The sequence below is a fragment of the Salmo salar genome, chromosome 19 (assembly GCF_965601325.2).
Source record: "Salmo salar chromosome 19, fSalSal1, whole genome shotgun sequence".
Classification (NCBI taxonomy): domain Eukaryota; kingdom Metazoa; phylum Chordata; class Actinopteri; order Salmoniformes; family Salmonidae; genus Salmo; species Salmo salar.
Genome location: NC_138309.1, coordinates 6,184,135 through 6,188,817, shown reverse-complemented (window position 1 = coordinate 6,188,817; position 4,683 = coordinate 6,184,135). Strand labels below are relative to the sequence as shown.

The 4,683-nt window shown below is 41.6% G+C and overlaps 1 long non-coding RNA gene across 4 annotated transcripts; it reads left to right on the top strand.

Annotated features, from left to right (window-relative positions):
* Positions 1-1,495: 1,495 nt before the first annotated feature.
* LOC106578345 (uncharacterized) lies at positions 1,496-4,104 on the top strand. Of its 4 annotated transcripts, none has more exons than XR_014381561.1 (3): positions 1,496-1,584; positions 2,643-2,725; positions 3,124-4,102. It is a non-coding gene; the product is annotated as an uncharacterized LOC106578345 (long non-coding RNA). The 4 variants fall into 4 exon arrangements; XR_014381562.1 differs by lacking the exon at positions 1,496-1,584 and adding an exon at positions 1,613-1,848 and having other exon boundaries at positions 3,124-4,104; XR_001322423.3 differs by lacking the exon at positions 1,496-1,584 and adding an exon at positions 2,107-2,239 and having other exon boundaries at positions 3,124-4,101.
* The last annotated feature ends 579 nt before the right edge of the window (positions 4,105-4,683 follow it).

Sequence of the window (4,683 nt, the reverse complement as noted above, 5' to 3'; positions counted from 1 at the left end):
ACGAGCCATCAGGCGGCAAAAGGCGAGTGCTGACAGCCACCGCAGTGAGGCCCCGGTTTATGCACCGGGGGATCGGGTCTGGCTCTCGACCCGAAACCTGCCCCTTCACCTGTCCTGCCGGAAGCTGGGTCCGCGGTTTGTGGGGCCATTTAAAGCCATGAGGAGATTTAACGAGGTTTGTTATAGGTTACAACTTCCCCCTGATTATCATATTAACCCCTCGTTCCATGTGTCTCTCCTCAGGCCGGTGGTGACTGGTCCGCTCCAGCAGTCGGAGGTACGGGAGGTTCCTCCGCCCCCTCTGGACATCGAGGGGGCTCCGGCATATACCGTACGAGCCATTATGGACTCCAGACGTCGGGCGAGGGGCCTTCAGTACCTTGTGGAGTGGGAGGGGTATGGCCCGGAGGAGCGAAGCTGGGTACCGGCGGAAGACATCCTGGATCCGTCGTTAATCCAAGATTTTCACCGCTTCCGTCCGGATCGCCCTGCTCCCCGTCCTCCGGGTCGTCCCCGAGGCCGGTGTCGGCGCGCTGCTGGAGCCGCGCGTCAGGGGGGGGTACTGTCACGACTCCCGCCGAAGTCGACCCCTCTCCTTGTTCGGGCGGCGTTCGGCGGTCGACGTCACCGGCTTACTAGTTGCCACCGATCGATGTTTCACTGTTCGTTTGGTTTTGTCTTTATTGTGTACACCTGTTTTGATTTTCCCTAATTATGTTCATTATTTAAACCTTTGCATTTCCTGTTTGTCTTGTCGGTGATTGTGTTTCTGTTTTGTGTAGTTGGAGGTGTTTCTCCAAACTATGTATTTTGATGAGAAGATTGATTGATAATTTTAGTAAACACATTTGTTAACCTTTATCCCTGTGTCCTGCGTTTAACTCCTCCACTTCTCTAAGAAAACCATTACAAGATGTTGGTTCTTAACTTGATCACTCTTTTGTCACAGAGAATTTTCCTGATGCATCAGGAAGTTCAAATGAGCCTCGTAAGTGGCTGAAAATGAGCAGTCTCTTTCTCTCCATGCGTGGGCTGTCGAGTCATTGGGATTAGGGCATGCTATAAAAAATGTTCTCTTGCTCACTCAAACGCTAGGCCTAGGTCATATTACTTCAACATTCAAATGTACAAAAATGTATCTGAAATGCAGCCATATACATCAACAACCAGCGTTTTATATCGCTTAATTACACAAGATAGATATTGGGTCTCCACTAGGCAATGACATACAAGTTCCCAGTGTATCCTAAGGTTACAAATAAACTCAAAATTAAGTTTAATCGTGGCCTGGGGTGGTCTAGCTGTTAGGGCAGCTGCCTTCAGCGCATAAATATAGCTCTACCATGTTGGAGCCATGTTGGCGTGGGTTCAATGCCCGCCCATCCTGGGTGGATTTTTATTTTGTCTAACTTTATTGCGACAAATTCATTCTAATAAATAATAATTGCCCAATCAGTTTGAATGTAGGCGGGGCGCGTGATGTCACCGCGTAACTAAAAGCTCCACTGTTTCTTTGCAGGTCAAGGATTGTCCTGACTTTGAAGAATGCCTGAATTGCTTCGCCTTTGCTTTTCTGGTTGGCTGGCAAGTTTCATCATCCAAGTATTTCAGATCTAGAGGAGTGCATGTTTTTCATCATGGCATGGACCGTGGCTATACGTTGACACATGAGAATTATTAGAATATGGCAAATATTATCAACTTATTGTATACGCTGGCTTTCGTGGGCTACCTGTGACATGAAACAGATAGGTGGGAGGGCTTACAGGTTGTCTGCAATTTATTAATGCGCAATTTGCCTAAATGGGTAATGCAAACACTTCAGCCATGACATCTTTATTCGACACGGTATGTTTTGATCAACACAAGATAGTTAAATTGAAATTCACCCTAGCAGGCAATTGTCACATCTATTTTCTATGCAAACTTACTAAATGTCAACAAAGAATCATGAAACAAGTTAATGGAAACATAGCTAATATCAACCAGAGGGCGAACATACTATATCTTGCAAGACTTTGGTTACAATCATCTTTTAGGGAGTGGTAATGAGGTGACCAATAATGGTTACAACTGAGAACAGCTGTGTGGGTGAATTTAGCGCGGATTGATAGTTTAACGAGACATCATCTGGCGATAACAAGGATGGGGAAGGCAGAATTTGTAGGCTGAATGTCAAAATTGGCATGTTCAATCCCATGAATCCATCGCCAGGGAGGCTATCCCATAACACATTGAGGTGCAGCAAAAATGTTGAAAATAATCGGAATAAATGGGGACAGAAGTCACCGGGTTGTATAAGATTTTTCAGAAGAAAAAGGAATAACTTTGCAAAATCTAAGTACTGTAACGTTTATTTATTTAACAAATTATGTTAATGTTCAAATTACTTTCATATGAATTGTGAATTCAGATGTTTATCAGCCCATTGCCTGGCTAGCTAACACGTCATACGCAATAGCTAGCTAGCAGGCGATCTCATCCTGCTTATTGGCTGTTTAGAGATGAACAACTCATCTAACTAATCGTAGATTCCGCAATGTGTCAATTGTAAAGACCCAGACAGTTTTTCAATCATGAATTGGTAAACTTGCTAGCCAGCTAAAGACATGTAGCAAATATTTTTTTCCTTTTGTTTAAAGGGACTAAAGTGGACACCTGATCGCGTTTCACTCCATTACATTGGCTTGGCAGGACAAAACAGTCAAGCCCGACATGTTTGGAGGTAAGACATTTTAACAACATCTGATGAAAAACATAGGAAATGCAGCCAGCTGTGTTGTTCAATCTAAGCTTGCTAGCTAGCCAAGTTACTTGTACATTCTGTTGATGAGTCTGTTTTGCTAGCTAGCTTCATGCAGTGTCTGTTTACCTAGCTAACTTTATTTTGCCACTTTCCCTTCCCCTATTGTTTTGCACAATTGGGGTTGGTGTTACTTGATAAAATTAGACGCTAAGTTATTCTACTCTTACGGTAAACAGCTTGACCAATCTCAAAAATATACATAACTGTTAACAAAACAATTGAACATTAATATAGGTAGTTGTGGCTTCAGCAACTTCAACCAGCACTGAAATTTGAGGGATGAGGTTCATTTCTCCCCTGGTCTCCGCTTGTTCCAGGTTGAAGGACATTCCTCCTAGACACCCTGCAGATGTAAAGAACTTGTTGCGAACCTCCCGGCCACCAGGATAATCACCATATCCCAGAATATTATTCAGGAGTGTGCAACATCACAATGTTAGATAGAAATAGAATCACTTATGTTATTCTTTATTATGCAGATATGTCAGGACAACCTAACTTATTACGCTCATTCTCAAATACAGATGTGATTTCTATCCCAGTGGATTGCACTGTACGCAAGTCTCCAATTTAGACCACAATTAGTTGAATTGGGTGTTAGTGAAGGGCTGGAACATAAACCTGTAAACTCCTGTGCTGTGCTTGTCAAAACTAAATTTGCCCTCATGTACTGAACAAGTTTATGAATGTTGGAGGTTAATCTCCTTGATGTCCTTCACCTGGAAATGACTTATTTTGTACATTGGACTGTGTTTTAAGGACTCATGCAAAAGTATAGGAAATTCAATAAAATGTTTAACATTTATTCAAAATTACAAGTGTTGAAGTCGCCACATGTTTCTGGTTTTGAGTCTTGAGCATCTGGTGACTGCAAGGAGAAATGCATTAATATATTATAGTATTCACTTAATTGAATATATATATATTCCTGTTTGATATGCATTTATAGAATTACAATGGACATGTCACCCTTTATCACATGCCAGTATTTGTTTTGTATCCAATGCATTTAACTTACCGTAATTTCCGGACTATTAAGCCCACCTGAATATAAGCTGCACCCACTGAATAAAAAAAATATATATTATTTTGAACATAAATAAGCCGCACATGTCTATAAGCCGCAGGAGCCTACCGGTACATTGAAACAAAGGAACTTTACACAGGCTTTAACGAAACACGGCTTGTAACAAAAATAAATAGGCTTTAACGAAACACGGCTTGTAACAAAAAATAAAAAATTTGCAGTAAGCTTTAGTTGTCTTTTTGCACTGAGTCAATTCCTCACGCTGCTGTTTCCAATGTCTTATCATCGACTCATTATTAAGACCAAGCTCCCGTGCAGCAGCTCTATTTCCTTTTCCAACAGCCAGATCAATCGCCTTCAACTTGAAAGCTGCATCCTACGCATTTCTCCGTGTCTTTGCCATGATGAGGGTGACAAAATGACTACCGTAATCAGAATGATGGGAAGTTTGAGAGCGCTCGATTTAATCTAAACAGTAAACAAAAAAGTAGTTTGACCTTAACCCGTTCGGCAATTTCATTGGTCTAATGAAAGCTTCATGCCGCCAAAAAACTGAGCACGTCACAGAATGTGTTTTTTTGGAGAAAAAAAAATTGAAAGCGGGAAAAATCCATATATTAGCCGCGTCATTGTTTAAGCCGCGAGGTTCAAAGCCTGGGAAAAAAGTTGCAGCTTATAGTCCGGAATTTACGGTACATTATGATGAAGTAGCCTAGGCGTTCTAATCTAATTAGATTGCATCATATAACCTTTTAATATTAATAAACAAATATATAACCATGTTATCTTGAACATCGGTCATTTAATAATATGCACGGGTATGCAATATTAGCTTCAGAGTGAAACACCA